This window comes from Podarcis bocagei (assembly GCF_964188305.1).
Source record: "Podarcis bocagei genome assembly, chromosome: 11".
NCBI classification, from domain to species: Eukaryota; Metazoa; Chordata; class Lepidosauria; order Squamata; family Lacertidae; genus Podarcis; species Podarcis bocagei.
The window spans coordinates 48604149-48623643 of record NC_138136.1 but is presented as its reverse complement, the minus strand read 5'-3'; the positions used below and the strand labels follow the sequence as shown (position 1 = coordinate 48623643).

At 43.4% G+C, this 19495-nt stretch overlaps 1 protein-coding gene across 1 annotated transcript in view; it reads right to left on the bottom strand.

Moving 5' to 3' along the window:
* PRLR (prolactin receptor) overlaps positions 1-18905 on the bottom strand; it is a 111535-nt gene extending 92630 nt beyond the window's left edge. Inside the window, exon 1 of the mRNA XM_081212770.1 lies at positions 18773-18905. The gene's annotated coding sequence lies outside the window, so the exon portion shown is untranslated. The remainder of the gene's footprint in view (positions 1-18772) is intronic.
* Positions 18906-19495: the final 590 nt, after the last annotated feature.

Sequence of the window (19495 nt, the reverse complement as noted above, 5' to 3'; positions counted from 1 at the left end):
AGCTATGTCAGTGACATTAAATGTTTTGTTAAAAGCATGTTGTTCTGCTTTTTAAAGTCAAAGAGCAAAACTTAATTAAAAAAGGAATGAACTACTAGAACAGGCATAGGTAAACTCGGCCCTCCAGATGTTTTGGGACTACAACTCCCATCATCCCCGACCACTGGTCCTGTTAGCTAGGGATGATGGGAGTTGTAGTCCCAAAACATCTGGAGGGCCGAGTTTGCCTATGCCTGGACTAGAATATGGACAGAAATTCAGTAAGCACTTCTGATGCTCACCTTCACTTTGATTTAGTGGGATCTTCACGCACAGTAGGGGGAAAAGAAGAAGAGTTTGGATTTGATATCCTGCTTTATCACTACCCGAAGGAGTCTCAAAGCAGCTAACATTCTCCTTTCCCTTCTTCCCCCACAACAAACACTCTGTGAGGTGAGTGGGGCTGAGAGACTTCAAAGAAGTGTGACTAGCCCAAGGTCATCCAGCAGCTGCATGTGGAGGAGCGGAGACGCGAACCCGGTTCCCCAGATTACAAGACTACCACTCTTAACCACTACACACACTGGAGGGGTGGAATGGAAGCTTGGGGATCACTGGGCGCTTCCAGATTTCAGGCTGGCAAATTCAGGCTGCAAAATTAAAGTTGAACTCGCTTCCTGTCAACATTGGAGGTTTTTAGATAAGGCAAGGGAGATGAAAATGCATTAGAAAGCATGGGACAATTGTTTGATGCAATGTTGAATACGCCCCCCCCAAAAAAAAAACACCAATCAGAATCAATGCAAGGTAAACAGCTGATCTTCCATGAAAAATACTTGTATACAGGCAACGACTGATACACGATGTCCGTTTGATGCGCAATCACACATTCACGCATGGCGCCAAAACCAGAAGTGACCATAAAACGTCACTTTATTCCTGCATGCTTATTAAATTTCACCAAGGAATATGTAAATATTAAATTTGGTTAAGCAAAGAATGATGAAGCACAGCTTGCAAATGGGAGAGGTAAAGGGATTAAAACAACGATCAACGCCAATTTCAGGTTATGTAAGAGTGAGAGTGACAGTACATTCATAAACATTACAGCTCCTCAGGCTCCGCATGCTGTGTCGGTTACTGAGGAGTAAATCTATCTGTGGAACAAGTTTTTACATGGATTCCAGAAGCACGTGTGGACGCCCATGAAATTATGTGGATTTTCTGAGCACAGCCCTGCCAATAATGCTGGAACAGTGTTAACGCTATGAGGGGTGGCTGTTGGAAGGGAACAGGAAGAGCTTGACCCTGATGGAAGCTGCTAAACCACAGATGGTACCAAACAAATTCAAGTATTCTCAGGACTCCTGGATGACCTGCTTATGAAACTCCACACAACACACCCTTACCTGCAAGAGCTAGCCTACCAGGTGTGTGAAACTCAATGAAGCCAAAGTAGGTCAGTTTTCTTTGCAGAGCCTTGGCCTGCTATTCTGCCCTATATGCACACTTCGCAACACATAGTTTTCTGACTAAACTGTACTGCATTTCCTGTATGTTATTTTCACACATACCTGCCTTGTGATGCAGACTTCAGCCTAGTGCATGCATTTTTGCAAGACATTGTTTGGCAGGAGAACAGCATTGCAAAGTTTGGAGCACTTTGCAAAGTTTGGATGGCTGTGCTTTGGTTCGCATATTGTTTCAGATAGTGTGGGTCGGGTAAGGTAAAGGTAAAAGGACCCTTGACCATTAGGTCCAGTCGTAGCCGACTCTGGGGTTGCGGCGCTCATCTCGCTTTATTGGCCGAGGGAGCCGGCGTACAGCTTCCAGGTCATGTGGCCAGCATGACTAAGCCTCTTCTGGTGAACCAGAGCAGCGCACAGAAATGGCGTTTACCTTCCTGCCAGAGTGGTACGTATTTATCTACTTGCACTCTGACATGCTTTCGAACTGCTAGGTTGGCAGGAGCAGGGACCGAGCAATGGGAGCTCACCCCGTTGAGGGGATTCGAACCGCTGACCTTCTGATCGGCAAGTCCTAGGCTCTGTGGTTTAACCCACAGCACCACCCGTGTCCCATGGGTCGGGTAAGTTTGCTTTTAAATCAGATATCTCCCCTGTTCCTATTCCTGGGTCTCCTTGTTCTTACTCTCCTTGGATCTTGGCATCTGTTTACCCTGCTACACCTTAGTCTTCGATATTTTGCAAATTCCCGATCCTAATCTTGTTTGTCTCTGGGCCTCCTGCAGCCTCTGCATGCACTTCTCTGCTCCTTGACTTGCTCACGTGTATTTTCCATGACCTACTTCTGTCTTAGTTTAGCCTTAGTCCTAATTTTGCCAAGCCTCTTTCATGGATCTAACTCTGTATGTAAATTTTCCGATTTGGTTCACACCATTTAAAATTGCAGAGTGCTGAAAGGGTATGGTAACTGATTTTGCCTTATCCACTGATCTTACATTTAATTCTTTAATAATCTCTAGATAAACACCTGTTCTCTGGGGAAGCGCTTTGTAGCAACGGATCATTTTGCAGTACAGATAGTTACATGTTTTCTCATTTGGCCTAGCTAAGAAACACTTTGTATCTGAGTGTTGGATCTTGATTGTTGCACAAAGACAAGTAGGATTTATAGTTACACCTTTACATACATTTGCCAATGTGTGTTGTTGTTGGATGAGGAATAGGGGTAAGCAGTTAAGCAGGTCATTTGAACTACCCAAAAGAGGTGTGTGTGTGTGTGTGTGTGTGTGTGTGTGTGTGTGTGTGTGTGTATTTTGTTTCAATGACAGGCTGAGGGGGCAACTTGGTAAAGACTTACATCCCTCCATTTGTTGGTCATAATATGAACCGGGCTCCTTTCTCTAGTTATTTGCAAAAACAAAAACAAAACCCCACAAAACCCTGCATTTAAGGGCAGGGCTACATGACTAACATGATGGAAAATTTGGCCCACCTGTAATTAAAGTCTGTGTCAATGAAATAACTGCATAATCCCTCAGATTTTTTTGTCTCCCCTGTTTCAGCATCTGGATTCACAACCAGCAAAGGCTGCTGTGTCAGTCTACAGTCATACCTCGGGTTACAGATGCTTCAGGTTGTGGGACTTGACATCTTTCCACAGGGCCTGCAAGACGGAGCTGTTCCACCAGGCCTTTGGCCAGGGCACAGCCTGACTCCCTCCTTCGGCAATCTTCGCGGAGCTCTGAATTAATTTTATAATGAATGATTTTAGAGTGTTGTGTTGTGTTGTACTGTTGTACTGTTTATTGTTGTTAGCCGACCTGAGCCTGGCTTCGGCTGGGGAGGGCAGGATATAAACAAAATGTATTATTATTATTATTATTATTATTATTATTATTATTATTATTATTTTCGGGTTACGGACCCGCCGAAACCCAGGTGTACCGGAATGGGTTACTTCCAGGTTTCGTGCATGTGCAGAAGCACTAAATTGCTCTTTGTGCATGCGGAGAAGTGCCGAATCGCAACCTGCGCATGTGCAGATGCACTGCTGCAGGTTGTGAACACTGCGGGTTGCGAACATGCATCCCGCACGTATCACATTCGCAACCTGAGCGTCGACTGTACATGAAAAAAAATCCAAAAATCCACAGTCAAAGCTGTCAGTGGTATAGCACAAATTTTGCATGCAAATGGTCCCAGGTTCAGTTTCCATGTACGGCTGCTAATGTTCAGCCCTGTCAGTGCTGACAGCATTGAACTGGAACATGAAGGAGCAGCAGCTGTACTGTGAAGCAAAGGGAAGCATGCTGCTTCAGGCGGCAGAAATTAGGGGGCCAGGCAGAGACAAGGATTGATATCTGAATGGTACAGCAGGACTTAACTTAGCACAGGAGGAAGTCATCATCTGGTGCATTACTTCACAGGCAATGGCCATCCACTCTAGTTTGTCCACAGCCTCTGTTATTCAGAGATATACTGCCCCTGAGCATGGACTGTGAAGTGCCCTCCGGCAAATGTTGAAGCCAGAGGGCACTTCACAGCGAGGGCCCTGAGGACACTTGGAATTGTAAGCAGAAGCCGTTCTGAGTCAGAATGTCGGTGTGTTGAGTGTTTTCACTGATGCAGTTCTACAATGCTGTGTAAGGAGACAGAGCCGATACTCACCCTGTCATCTACCAGAAATGTCTGTCCCTCCAATTACACTTCTGCTTGTCTGTCTTCTGCACACCCATCTCCACCTCACCCATTTGAAGCAAAAGATTGTTTTCGTTGATTTTTTTATTTTGTTTTTTAAAGGGAAAGCACAGCTTTCATCAGGATGTGTTTCTAAAAAAGAAGCACATTTCCTTTCTTTTCTTTTCTTTTTGAGGGGTTATGATGGGGGGGAAAAAGCAAAAAGCAGAGACATCACCTTGCAGACAAAGGTCCGTATAGTTAAAGCTACGGTTTTCCCAGTAGTGATGTATGGAAGTGAGAGCTGGACCATCAAGAAGGCTGATCGCCGAAGAATTGATGCTTTTGAATTATGGTGCTGGAGGAGACTCTTGAGAGTCCCACGGACTGCAAGAAGATCAAACCTCTCCATTCTTAAGGAAATCAGCCCTGAGTGCTCACTGGAAGGACAGATCCTGAAGCCGAGGCTCCAATACTTTGGCCACCTCATGAGAAGACTCCCTGGAAAAGACCCTGATGTTGGGAAAGATGGAGGGCACAAGGAGAAGGGGACGACAGAGGACGAGATGGTTGGACAGTGTTCTCGAAGCTACCAGCATGAGTTTGACCAAACTGCGGGAGGCAGTGGAAGACAGGAGTGCCTGGCGTGCTCTGGTCCATGGAGTCACGAAGAGTCAGACACAACTAAACAACAACAACAATGCTGAAAAGAAAGCATTTTTTAAAAAAAGAATATTGGGGTACAGTTCTGTGCAAATCACAACCAAGATGGTAAAAATATGTGTCACAAGACTGGTTCATTTTGCTGGTAGGACTCAGGGATACAGGATGCAGACAGGGACATGTACACAGTCTTTCTGTGTACGTATTGCTTCATAAGCACTAGAAGGTCTTTTAGAACAGTTCTTCCTAATTCCCCCTTTGGTTCCTGCCAATGACCACTTTCCTCACTCTCATTTAACAGGTAATATAGCTGTGAAAAGATGACACGGCAGAAGGAGAATTAAAGTGCTAAATATGACATATATAATAACAACATGAACGACTGTGCTTTATTTTGTTTTGTATTTGGAAAACATTCATACAATTCAGTTCCTCTAGAACAGGGGGACCAACTTTCACTTTCTATTAAAGGGCTGATTTTTATTTTTATTTTACATATGTCACAATTTCCCTATTGAGCATTGCATATATAATTTTCTTTGAAAGGTGCAAGATGGAAATGTTTGGCAGGCCAGCTTAATTACAGACCCTCCAAAGATGTAGAAAAGAAATGATGGGTTCTTCATTATGGTAAGCCATCATGCATTATTTAGCCAGCGTGTGCAATTATACGTTCCGTTTGAGGAGAGCTCTTTGGATGTAATTGGGCATATATTGTTAATGAAAAGCCATTCCAGAGACTTTGTCATGCAGCCTTCCAAATCTTCCTCATCAACCTGAACCTCTTTCTCCAGTATTTATGAATTCGCTCTTTCAGATGAGAAGTGCATTCAAAGTAACAATTTCAACACCAAGGATGAAAGCACTCAACACTCCAGTCCAGCAACTGCTCTCTGGCTAGAGTGGGGCAGCTGCCCCAAGCAGCTGATTTATAGTGAGATCAAAATGTAGCAAATTGATGGGTATTATTTAATTCACTGCAAACAGGGAGATGCAAAGGGATTTTTCCACCTCAGCTGCCAAAGTAACTAGGATGACTTAGGATACTATGCAGCATGCATAGCTGTCAACTTACAGATTTGAAAATAAGGGACCAGCAGCCTTGAAAATAAGGGATCAGCAGCCAAAATAAGGGATTTTGCTTCGCTTATGAGATCCATCAGCCCTTCCCTGCCCAAGAGGGAGGGGGAGAGACTCTCGCCCATGCCGCCCGTGAGCCTGGCACGAGGTGGTTGCGGCACGGCGGCAGCCGCTAAAGCGCCCTTCTGCGTCCCTCCCCATCCCCTCCTCTTCTCCTCCCTCAGGCCGCCTCCTCAGCCGCTGCCTCCTCCGGCTTCCCCTGGCAGCATGGCAGACGTCTCGCAAGAGAGGGGCTGCCTGCCCGCCCACTGCCACCCGTCTCCTCACGACACGCCCCTGAGGGGGAAAAGGGAGAGACGGAGATGTGGCAGCTCGTGCACGTTCTCTCTCGAGGTGGAGGACCTTGTGTCACTGCTTCCCTGCCGAGCCGGGCGAGCATGAAACCCGGGAAATTTAAGTGACAACATCAATCCGGGACAGAAGCGCTGGGATAAGGGAGTTTCCTGCCAAATAAGGGACGGTTGACAGCTATGGCACCATGACTTGCAGACGGTGTGTGTGTGTGTGTGTGAGAGAGAGAGAGAGAGAGTCATTTGTTGCTCTGCCTGAAGCAGCGAAATATTTTGGGCCAGTCCTGGTGTAATAGGTGAGTTACATGTCACCCATACTGCTTGGAGTGAAGGAGAAAAGTGCTGCAGATCCTCCCCTCCATTTGCACAGACAGACAATGAATGCAGGGATGCAAGGAATATTGACACAAACTCTGAACTTTCTGGGTATCAAGAATTAGAGTGCCATGGGGTGCCACTCTGGCAACCCTGACCTTTAAAGTCTCTAAAATTCTAAGAGGTCTCATGTTTTTGTGAAAATCTCATATTTTATAAGTTACTGGTATATGTGAAAGTTTCACTTCAGAGCACAAGAAACAGGAAGTGCAGGGTATTTCTACTTCCTGTTTCTCCCCATATCTTCAGCCATATGATGAGACTTTTGCGGGAGATTAGCAGTCAAACCTAACAAATGCATTTTCTTGCTAGTTAGCACAAGAATGGGTTAAGTGCTCAGAGCTGTGTTGCTGACAGGCAGATACTCAGACCATAGAAATACAATTGGTAGAGAGGGCTCGGTGTGATGTCATTTCCCCTCCTCTACTAGAGAGGAAGGAGCATATAGTATTTCCTGCTTCTTCCTCTCTTCCTTTCACCAGTGTTGGATGCAGACATGCATCCACTTGCTCCAGCTTTATGTACATGTTTTAGGTACTTACATTTACAGTATAAGTATTTTGCCCACATAGTTTTTACTGCTGCAATTGCTGTGAACCAATGCATGATTATAAAGTAAGCAAATCTTAGTTTAAAACTTACTTTACAAGTTGTTGCCTGATTCTTTCTTAAGCAGGGTAGGAAGAGGGAAGTCAGCTTAATTCATAATTGGACTTGCTCAAAACAAGGTTTTATAGCCCAATTCCTATGCTTCTAATTTTGTTGCCAAGGATGGGATTTTGAAACTCTGCCGCACCCACATAAGTGGGTGCCCAGAGAAATAAATTGCATTTAATATGCCCTCTCCTACCCATTAAAATTCATCACACAACTGATGTCCCTCACAAAAGAAACACTTGCTGGAGTGAAAAAGATGGAGGAGCGTCTCCACTCCCATCATTCAGCCCAGACACTGAGATCCAGCGCCAAGGGCCTTCTGGCAGTTCCCTCACTGCAAGAAGTGAGGTTACAGGGAACCAGACAGAGGACCTTCTCAGTAGTGGCACCCACCCTGTGGAACGCCCTTCCATCAGATGTCAAGGAAATAAGCAGCTATCCTATTTTTAAAAGACATCTGAAGGCAGCCCTATTCAGGGAAGTTTTTAATATTTGATGCTGTGTTGTTTTTAACACTTGATTGGGAGCCACCCAGAGTGGGTGGGGAAACTCAGCCAGATGGGAGGGGTATAAATAAATTAATAATAATAATAATAATAATAATAATAATAATAATAATAATAATAATAATAATAATAAAGCTTCGTTTTCCCTCCTCTTTTTAAAATTCTAGAACTTGGGGTTACCTATCAGGTTGGTTGGTGAGAGGTTCAGGGTGAAGAAAAGGAAGTATGGCACTTTCTTTGCACAGTGCATAATCTACTTATGAAATCTGGTATACAAAATGTGTTGATGGACACTAGCTTAGATGGCATTGAAAACCACTGAATCACAGCAGAGTATCTACCAGAGTGGCCCATAGATAGATAGATAGATAGATAGATAGATAGATAGATAGATAGATAGAAACACTGTACAGGGGACTTAAAGGTAAAGGTAAAGGTACCCCTGCCCGTACGGGCCAGTCGTGTCCGACTCTGGGGTTGCGTGCCCATTTCGCTTAAGAGGCCAGACACGTCCGGGTCACATGGCCAGCGTGACAAGCTGCATCTGGCGAGCCAGCGCAGCACAAGGAAACGCCGTTTACCTTCCTGCTATAAAGCGGTCCCTATTTATCTACTTGCACCTGGGGGTGCTTTTGAACTGCTAGGTTGCCAGGTGCTGGGACTGAGCAATGGAAGCGCACCCCGCCACGGGGATTCGAACCGCCGACCTGACGATCGGCAAGTCCTAGGCACTGAGGTTTTACCCACAGCGCCACCCGTGTCCCTTAAAAGACACCCGCGTACAGGGGGCCACCAGGTGGCGCGTTGGAAGATGGCCGACAATAACATCTCTCTGACCCATACGAGGTAATCAAGGGGCTGCTATGGGAAGTATGCAGTCTTCCTACCCCCCCAGGAGATGGGGGCGCTGCCTTGCCAGCGGTGTTCCCAATGCACCCCCTGATCCAAGAGATGGGGGTGCCGAACACTTGGCACGAGCCCTCGGTGAAGTCAGATCTTCCTGACGCCGATTCCAATTAGCGCGTGCTGGTTGCTTCAGCTCGGAATTATAATTGGAAACATACGATTGGAATGAAGCTGAAGCACATATATCAAGTAATGTTCGAGAGATAAGACTGCTGATTAATGGATCTCTGTGACCGGGAGTGACGGATGGATAAGTACATCTTCTGATGAATCACCACTAGGAGGCTGTAAGTTTGGAATGAAGGAGGGGTGGAGGAAAAAACCTTTTTTTTCTTTGCACGATGTGATATTAATAACCCTTCACCCCAGATAGATATAAGATCGTTGCATTTTTAGTGAAAAATCACAAGCAGGAATTCAAGAACTGTGTGGGATGGATTATAACAGGAGAGAGGATTGGTGAACGGTAGGAAAGAGGAAAATTTTCATGACGCAGTTAAAAAATGGTGTCTCCCCAAGACAGGCTTGCCGGAGAAAGAAGGACAGGGGGAGGAGAATCAGGATCATTCGAAAGAGAAGGAATGTTGGAACGCAGGCTTGACCTGACAGAGCCTCCTGACTCATTTGATTTATTTGGCAAGCCTGAGAAAAGTAAAGGACAGACCGAAGATTAAATTTATTTATTTTTTGGAAGCGTTGAACAAAGGCTGTCCCTGAGTGATATGATCTTTGGAGAGTACAAAACCCACACAAGGGATGCCTGTTTTCAATCTGCTTGTGAAAATTATCAGAGATCGCAAAGAAAGGAATATACGATAACAACAACAAGAAGAGAAAGAAAGTAATAAAGGACTATCTGGATTGAACCAGATTGAACTGTCTAATTAAAGCAGTAATATAAGTGATGTTTGGACTCGTTCAGAGTTTCGGACTCGTGCGGAGCTTGATGTATGGGTACCCCCAACAAAATTTAAAATTTGGCTGTATAATTTGGAACTAATGTGATTTGGATAATGTGATGTGATTGGCCTGTTAATAAAAATTATTTAAAAAATAAAATAAAAGACACCTGCGTACAGGGGACTTAAGGAGCCACAAAAAACCTTTCGGCAACATAGTGACATAACTATGGGAGCAGGCTATTTTAAAAACCATATTTATTATTATTCATTTTAAACCCCAATAAAGCACCCATTCCACAACTCTCATTGCACGACGCATTTTCCTAGCCAATGTTCTATGCTGCTGACGTACAGTGTAGTTTTTTCCTAATTCATGGTAAAGGCTACCCTTGCTGTACAGAACATTCTGCTTGGAGAAAGAAAAAAAAATTGATGCTTCCAGACGCAACAGGGCTATTTCCACATCCATACATTCCTACCAATTCCCCAGAGTATTGGCTATTAGTGGGTGTTCTGTTAGGGCCTTGCCAATAGCTGTGTACAGAAGGCAAATGTGTTTTCCCCCCTTTTAGATCTTGAACAAAAGCACTGAAAGATATACACATCTGGGTTGCAATTTAAAAGCAGTTACCCAGGAGACTAATCTATACCACGCTGTCAACAGTGCCAAGAAATCCCATCCTTCATACACAAGAATGGTACAGAAGACAGACATCATGCTTGAGGGATCTAAGATCAGCACATCTATATATCAAAAGCAGCAGTGGTTTGGCAGCAGCTCTATACACTGGAGCCCTTAAATGTGCCTCATCTATAATCTTCAGCAGCAGAAGAAAAAACAGGAGGAGGAGCACAAAAGAAGTTCTTCAAAGTCAAAAATGGATTGAACATGAAATCTGAGAGGCATGCTCTTCACAATCTTCCCAGTACAATACAAGCAATTTATGGCTCCTTCTATTTTCTGGGCTTGCAAAATAAGAGGTCTCAATTCTCATCTCATTTATACTTGTGCAAATCAGCAGGAGTCATTCTGGGAATCCTCAATGGTCTCTGGCAGATCTGAAAATGAAGCTGGAAGAAGCTCATTGAAGCAGCTGCAGCTTCAATACATGTTTTTTAAGGGTTTGATGCTGGAGATGAGCAATGCAACTCTCATGAGCTTTTTACCAGGAGTGCAGAAAATCAATCCCCGCTTCTACCAGTTTTTCAAACTGGTTCTTGAGTTGGTCAGACTTTAAGAATGAGGTCTTTTTGCATGAAGGGGTGAGCAAATGTGTTAGTTTCCATTTCTCCCACTTTCTAATTTTCCCAAGTTCAGTTGCGTGCCAAGGCCCTATGACCCCACAGTTCCCTGGAGAAATGAATATGCACACGCTGGACAACAGCCTATTGGGGCACAACTATTACTGGTTAAAGTAGTGAACAGTTTGGTGTAGGCACTGGGTTAAGCCATTGCTATTCCACTCCAGCCTGTCTGCTGGAAGTGTATCTAAGGGTAAACCACATCTTGCAGGGAGTGGCCTATGACCCACATCAGGCATGTCCAACTTCGAGTAGGCTGTGATCTACAACTTTCTCCTACTGTTGCTTTTAACAACAACAACAAGAACAAGAACAACAACAACAACAATTTATTATTTATACCCCACCCATCTGAATTTGCCCAGCCACTCTGGGTGGCTCCCAATCAAGTGTTAAAATTAAATATTAAAATACTAAATATTAAAATATTAAAATATTAAATATTAAAAACTTCCCTGAACAGGGCTGCCTTCAGATGTCATTTAAAGAAAAGATAGCTGCTTATTTCCTTCACATCTGAAGGGAGGGCGTTCCACAGGGAGGGCGCCACTAACGAGAAGGCCCTCTGTCTGGTTCCCTGTAACCTCACTTCTCACAGGGAGGGAACCGCCAGAAGGCCCTCAGCGCTGGATCTCAGTGTCCAGGCTGAATGATGGGGGTGGAGACGCTCCTTCAGGTATACATATATAAATCGCAGCTTTAAAGCCTTGTGGCGTTAAAGCCTTTCCCTTGCTCAAGCTCATGGAGCGCTAAGGGGTTTTCCCCTCATGTGCTTTGTTCTTTGCCTTCCTCACTGTTTGGGGGGGGGGGCTCCTTTCTCATTCCTTTCTTTGCATTTCAACTAGTGGGTGGGCAGGCACAGAGCTTTTCATTTCCCGCCTTCCCCCCTTCAGCAAGTCCCCCTCACTCCACCCCTGGAGCTCTAACTCCCGAGAGCGCAATGCAGAGTGACCAATATCACTCCCAGGATCGACGAGTCGGTCGCGATCGATGTCTTGGACATGTCTGCCCTACATCAAATAGGGGTACGCTTTGTGGGGTCCCCATTGGAGGAGTGGTATAGGCTTAGCCCCCACCACTTCATTTGGTTTTTTACTGGCTAATTTGACAAAGAAAAGGAAGAAATAAGGGGATAAAGGAGAACTGGGAAAAGAAAAAGATTTTTAAATGTATAAAAAATACTAATTCTCGACATTACACCTCCAGCATTTATCTGTATTAGACAGTGTCTTCCTACAAGTGGAGTCCAATATGCTTCAGTATACAGAGCAGGGAAATAAGCAGTGGCAAACAAATGGTAAAGAGCTTTTTTAAAATGACAGGATGCTAGAAAGGTTTTCTATCACTTGAAGCTCCTTCTTCACCTCTGAATTTTCATGGATGAACATTTTGCACATTTCTAATGGGGGGAAAAACTCACAAGAAAGTGTTATTTGTAACAGTTAAAAAGTGCCAAAATTAATTTTCAAATCTCTGGGATCTGAGGTCTCAAATAAAAAGAAAGGCAGGTCGTTCTGGCACTCTGATCCCAAACACATTTATTTTGGAACCGTTTTGCTTTCACATGGAATGTACTGCCAAACGAATATACTTAGGATCTCAGTCCAAATGCAGAAGAACCATGTAAAGGAGAAAACATGCATCAGAGTCCATGCCAGACTTAATGAGCAGCTACAAACATAATTTTCTTGGGAATTGTGGGCACTTTAAATATGCAAAAAGGGGAAAACATTTCATGCAATTACAGAAAGCAGATGAGACTCTCTGCTTAATATGATTTTAGGCGGTTTGTGCCCACAGGATATGCCAGCACTGCAGATGCTCAAAGGTCTTCTGTCAAAAACAGACAACAATAGCCTATTGCTTTTGTACCATCAACAAAACAAGATGGGGACCCTTCTGGTTTAATAAAGATCAGCCTGTCACCACCACCGTTCAGAGAGCTTCCAAGCATCTGAAAACTCCCTATCACAACCTGAAATGCAGATAGCAAGCATAAACTTTCAAGTGTAACCAGTGAACCTCAGTTCACTAGGCAAAACCTATTTAGCACGGGCGGTTGTTGGTTTTTAAAACTGTGCGCTGACTTAAACACGCAACCTGTTTTCCTATGCAAATCTTTTGAAAGAGGGTTTAGCCTGTAAATACAAATGACCCTGGACTACAGCCAGACAGCCAGAATCTAAAAATAGATGGCTTGGTAACATCTATACTACAGACATCAAGGCTGCTGTTTCTAAGCTCTGTACAGCACCTAGCACACCACTTAAAATTAACTAAATGCAGCTTACTGCCTATCATGGGGGACTTGCCTGATGGTGCTCATGCTGATTAAACTGAAGCTGTTTTGGACTCTTTTTGAAGTATGGACAATCAGCTAAGCTGATTATCATCCACGTATCAGCATCTCTCTCCTTGCCTTCTTGATTCTTTTTCCAGCTCTTACATAGTTTGGGTGCATATTGGAAAATACTGCATTCATATTCCTGATTGTAAGGCTAGTGCCTCTGTCTCGTTTTCTAATCTTCCTTTCGCACTGCAGAGGCTTTTTTGTTTTAACCATTTTATAACGTATATAAAATGGAGAACACAACTATAACAACAGACAAACATTAAAAGATGAGAAACAAAACTATAAAACAGGCACATTGAATGAGTAGTTGCACAGAAATTAAAATAACAACGTCCAAGTATAGACTGTCATCTTTATAAGATTGGCAAGTATAGCTCTAGATTTGTCAGTCTTGTGACAAGGGTTGTCTATGGTTCCACTGTATATGTCATAAAGGAATGCCAAATCATATTAAAAATGTTTGGAGAGGCTAGTCCTTATCAAAATCTCAAATTATATGTGATTTTCTCCATTATAGCTATATTCCAGAATAAGTGATACGAACCATCCCATGTAAGATTTTAGGCTGATTTCCATTGAGTTGCAATTACTATTTGTGCTGCTAAGATCATATATAAGAGTAGACCAATTCTTTTGACATTTACATTGGTATCATCAAAAATATTCAGTAACATTAATTTTGAACAACAAACAATAGTTTCTTTAGTTATTTTTTAATCATTTCGGTTGAAATTAAATCCCAAAAATCTTGCATCAACTGACATTTCCACCATAAATGATAATATGTCTCACTTTTATTGCAACACGCCCCCCAACATTTAGATGATATAGATTAGAAGAGAACATTTTTGACATTTGCAGAGGAGTGCAGTACCATCTGTGTAATACAGTGGTGCCTTGCAAGACGAAAATAATTCGTTCCGCGAGTCTTTTCGTCTTGCGATGTTTTCCGTCTTGCGAAGCACAGTCCGTCCCAACTGCGCCTCTTCAAGCGGCTTTTAAAAAAAAGCGCAAGACGTTTTCGTCTTCCGAAGCAAGCCCATAGGGAAATTTGTCTAGCGAAGCAACGCAAAACCGAAAAACTCTTTCGTCTAGCGAGTTTTTCATCTTGCGAGGCATTCATCTTGCGGGGCACCACTGTAATGTTAATAAGTTTTCCCTAAGAACATTGGAAGCAGATTTTAAGGGTTGCAATTTCCAAATTTCATTCCAGTCCTTGGAAAGAATTTGTGCATATCTAGTATACCTTCATGGTTCACTGCCTTGTCGTGGCAAAGGGGCTTGAATAACTCAGAGAAGCTATGAGATATGCTGTGCAGGGCCACCCAAGACGGACAGGTCATAGTGGAGAATTTTGACTAAACATGATCCACCTGGAGCAGGAACCGGGAAGCCACTCCAGTATCCCTGCCAAGAAAACTCCGTGGACAAAAACAACCATAAAGAAGGCTGATCGCCAAAGAATTGATTCTTTTGAATTATGGTCTGGAGGAGACTCTTGAGTGTCTTATGGACTGCAAGAAGATCAAACCTAACCATTCTTAAGGAAATCAGGCCTGAGTGCTCACTGGACGGACAGATCCTGAAGCTGAGGCTCCAATACCACCTCATGAGAAGAGAAGAGAAGACTCCCTGGAAAAGACTCTGGTGTTGGGAAAGATTGAGGGCACAAGGAGAAGGGGACGACAGAGGACGAGATGGCTGGACAGTGTTCTCGAAGCTACCAACATGAGTCTGACCAAACTGCGGGAAGCAGTGGAAGACAGGAGTGCCTGGCATGCTCTGGTCCATGGGGTCACAAAGAGTCGGACACAACTAAATGACTAAACAACAACAACAGTTCCTATATCTTTTTAAGGGGTTCCATAGATCCATAAGTTACATTAATACAATTTAGAAACTAATTCCTCTCCCCCACAATATCCACTGTGCTTAATAAATTTTCAAATTGTGTTAAGAGTCTCAGAGCTTGTGTCTTTACATGTTCTTTTATAATAAAACTACAGGCATCCTCCCCTCCCCCCCCCCCGCTTACACGGGTTCAACTTGTGCACATTCAGCTTTATGTGCTTGGTAAATAAAATAAAATAAAATAAAAAGGGGTGGAAAGGGGGTGGGTATCCGGGAAATCCCACTGGCCAATGAACCCAATGGTGTTTCCACTATACGCGAATTCACGCATACATGCGGGACCCGGGAACCTAACCCTCATGTAAATGGGACTTGCTTGTATGAATTTGATTAAAATAAATCCAGTTTGTGTGAAACTGTGGCTTTTTGACTGATACACCAACATACAGTCATACCGCTTGTTATGTTTGCTTCAGGTTGCGTATTTTCAGGTTGTGTCCTGCGGCAACCTGGAAGTACCAGAAAGGATTACTTGCAGGTTTTGCCGCTCGCGCATGCGCAGACATGCAAAATGACATTACGTGCATGCGCAGAAGCGGCGAATCGTGACCTGCACAGATGCGGGTTGCGTTTTGCTCATGTTGCGAACGGGGCTCCAGAACGGATCCCGTTTGCCACCAGAGGTACCACTGTATTGTGCCAAATTTCACCAGCATCTTGTGCTAAATTTCACTGACAACAGTGGGCTTGGTATGACAGAACAACAAACGCCGTTGGATAGCATCACAATTCCGCTCCCACCCCACCCTTGTGCTTTTGTTTCTCCCATGAGTCACCCAAACAAGTGGAAGGAAAGGGACCACCTCAAAATTTCATCACTTTACTCCCATAATATTCTGGGATAATGGGGTTACAAACTTGTGGTTTTTTTTCCCTTTTCTTTTCTGGAAGCAATTAACATGGAAATGAGCATTAAACTTCCACTAGATTGCCAGAAGTTGCTTTTACGTCACGTTGAAAACTCAAATATAATGCAGAAATAAACAGTTTGGGAAATGAGATAAACTGCCATGTGAAGGCAGCCTTTGGGAGGGATTTACCTGAAAAATGCCCCCCCACCTTGTAAATAGCTTAAATAAATAAAACAAATAATAAAATGAGGGACAGAGAGGATGTGGCAAGAGCCCTGTGGGTAAAGAAAAATTATGAGAGTAGCATGTTCTGCGGGGCGGGATTGTGAGTTTTACATACTGCAACTGGGATTCAGAATGATTGAAGTAAGCTAACAGGATCCACTGCGCCAGGGAGTTAGAGCTAGTTAATGTGCATTAGGCACACAGCCAAAAAACCCAGATATCAGGAGGTCATGAACTTGTAATGGGGAAAATGATCTGGAATTAAAAACAGAAGGAACCATGCAGAAGCTTGTTTCTCTTAAAAACACCGCATTTATTATTATCATCATTACAGTGGTACCTCGGGTTAAGAACTTAATTTGTTCTGGAGGTCTGTTCTTAACCTGAAACTGTTCTTAACCTGAGGTACCACTTTAGCTAATGGGGCCTCCTGCTGCCGCCGCGCGATTTCTGTTCTCATCCTGAAGCAAAGTTCTTAACCCGAGGTACTATTCTGGGTTAGCGGAGTCTGTAACCTGAAGCGTCTGTAACCTGAAGTGTCTGTAACCCGAGGTACCACTGTATTATGATATATTTATTTGTACCCCATCATTTTCCATGACAGGACTCAAGGAAGCTAACATAAAAATGCAAAGCAATAACAACATAGAAAAGGCAATAATTTTAAAAACCAAACAATTAGGCACTGTTAGAAGTAAAACTATAAACATATATAAAGGTAAAGGGACCCCTGACCATTAGGTCCAGTCGTGGCCAACTCTGGGGTTGCGGCGTTCATCTTGCTTTATTGGCCAAGGGAGCCGGCGTACAGCTTCCGGGCCATGTGGCCAGCATGACTAAGCCGTTTCTGGCGAACCAGAGCACTGCACGGAAATGCCGTTTACCTTCCCGCCGGAGCAGTAGCTATTTATCTACTTGCACTTTGACGTGCTTTCGAACTGCTAGGTTGGCAGGAGCAGGGACCGAGCAACGGGAGCTCACCCCATTGTGGGGATTCGAACCGCCGACCTTCTGATTGGCAAATCCTAGGCTCTGTGGTTTAACCCACAGCGCCACCCGTGTCCCCATAAACATACATAAAATCTATCAAACCATACAAATAATTGCAATAAAAGCAATACATACCATTATAATCTCATTTACACCATTTAAAGAACTATGATACTGCTTTATACAGTCATTACTTCCCCCAAAGAATTCTGTAAACAAAGAAACTGTAGTTTCTGAAGGGTACTGAGAGTTGTTAGGAGACCCCTGGCAGAGCTACATGTGCAAGTTCATATTTCAAGACTGACTTTTCATATGCCAAGCTTTCCACACCCCAATGCTTTTTAACAAGATCCTTTTCTTCCATTCTAGAATTCTTTTTCACATCTTTCACATCTTTTGTACTCTTTTCTTTTCCCACCCCACCAAATTCATATTTACTTTTTTTTAACCAATTAATATCGCTTTTGTACCCTGATCATTGGTACAAGGGCATTCTTAGCTTTTATTAAATTTAACAGAAGAGGAATCAACAAACAGTATCACTATGGATACGACCCAACCAGTCTCTAGCATTTTCCAATCATATCAGCTGTCAATGGAGTTTAACAGTGCTTACTCCCGGGTTAGTGGATTGCAGCTTAACTCTTCCAGACTTGAAAGCGCTTAACTTTGGCTGGATTGTGCTAAGCATGCTCACATTGTAAGCAACTAGAGTGTGGCTGATTATAGTTTCCCTACTGGCTTTCAGCCAATCCCTTCCACCCTCTGTATTAAGCAAATTACGAATAGCTAAGCGCTAACATTCTTGGAGGATCATAAAAGTATGTTTGGGCTTTATGTCCAGATGAATTGCTGCTTCTCCCAGATATAAACACACAAGAGTGGACAAAGACTGAGAGTTCATAACCTGCACAGTTACAGATGCCTCTGTGATGCTCTTAGGCATACCAGGCATGTTGCGTTGCAAGGGAGCATTTGAAACAAGAAAGAAAGCAAAAGTGTAAAGGCAGGCAAAGTCAGTGCTTGCACACTGTGTCGTTATTTCAATACCAAAAATACTTCTCTGCATATCTTTCCACAACCACCCCTCCAACACGATATTCTCTTTTGTGCATATTAGGGTGCAATGGCTGAGTTTGGTATATCAGTGCCTTTTCTCCAAAAACAAGCTGTCAATCTCCTGATGAAATAAACTTGTGTCACCCAGTTGGGGTGTAAGCTTATTATTTCAGCACCGCAAATGCAAAACACCAGTCAATATTTAAGAATGAACTGCTTACTTAAAGGAAAAGCGAGGCTAGTTGACTCAGCTGCCTTTCTGCTCTCTTCTATGCTTTCCTGTTCTGACTTGACTGTTTTCGGATTCCATGCCTGAAAACATTGCTGGCTCTCTCTGGCTGGGAGGCGCTGGTTCATCCTAAGTTTATCACAACTGCTTCATAAAGTTCTCAAAAACTTGCATTCTAAAAAACAACAACTCTGCCAAGACTTTCCTAAATAACATTTTCAGCCATCACCCACTACCGCACCTTTAATTTTCTTAACAATAACCGGTCATTCATAACACTTGTCTTACTTACAGAAAGTGTCCATCTCAGCTGGGAAACGAGTCAACTGTTTGAATAATCCACCTTCAACATTTCAGTTAAGTACACAGCACAAGGTTGTTTGTCTAGTTTGCAGATAGCTTCCACCTTCCAGAGGAATACCTGCATAGTATATATCAGATAGATTGTGTTGTGCTCTGATAAGGTCACTGAGGCTTAGCTAGAATCTAGCAATGCTTAATCCTCATTGGTCTTGCCTGCTTAGCACAGGGCTGTTTCCTTGACAACGCCGTTGCAGTTGCTACAGCATCCTTGGCCACATGTGATGTCAAGGTTTGATGTCAACATAAAAAAACCCTACTTACTACTTTATGATTTATGTGTACATCTGCCTGCGCTCTTTCTCTCTCTCTCTGTAGAGAATTTTTTACTCTTTGGTTTTCCCCCTTCCCATTCTGGAAATTATTTGTGTCTTATTTGCCTGGGAAATGCATTGCAAATTCATTAGTAAATACAAGGAAGCAAACGCATCAGACCCAGGTCAGAAGTATTGACAATTGCTCTGACGACCTGTTTATTTGAAAGGAACTTATTTTTCAAATAAGTGTCCTTGAGATTGCAGCCTGGAAAATAGTGACTGAGGCAATGATAAAAAGCAGCTCCACAGAAGATGATGGTGGCCTAGTTCCTCTCTTTTCTTCTGTAGTAGAGCTTACCTGGCATCATGGACATCACAGCAATTGAGTGGTCCCCTAT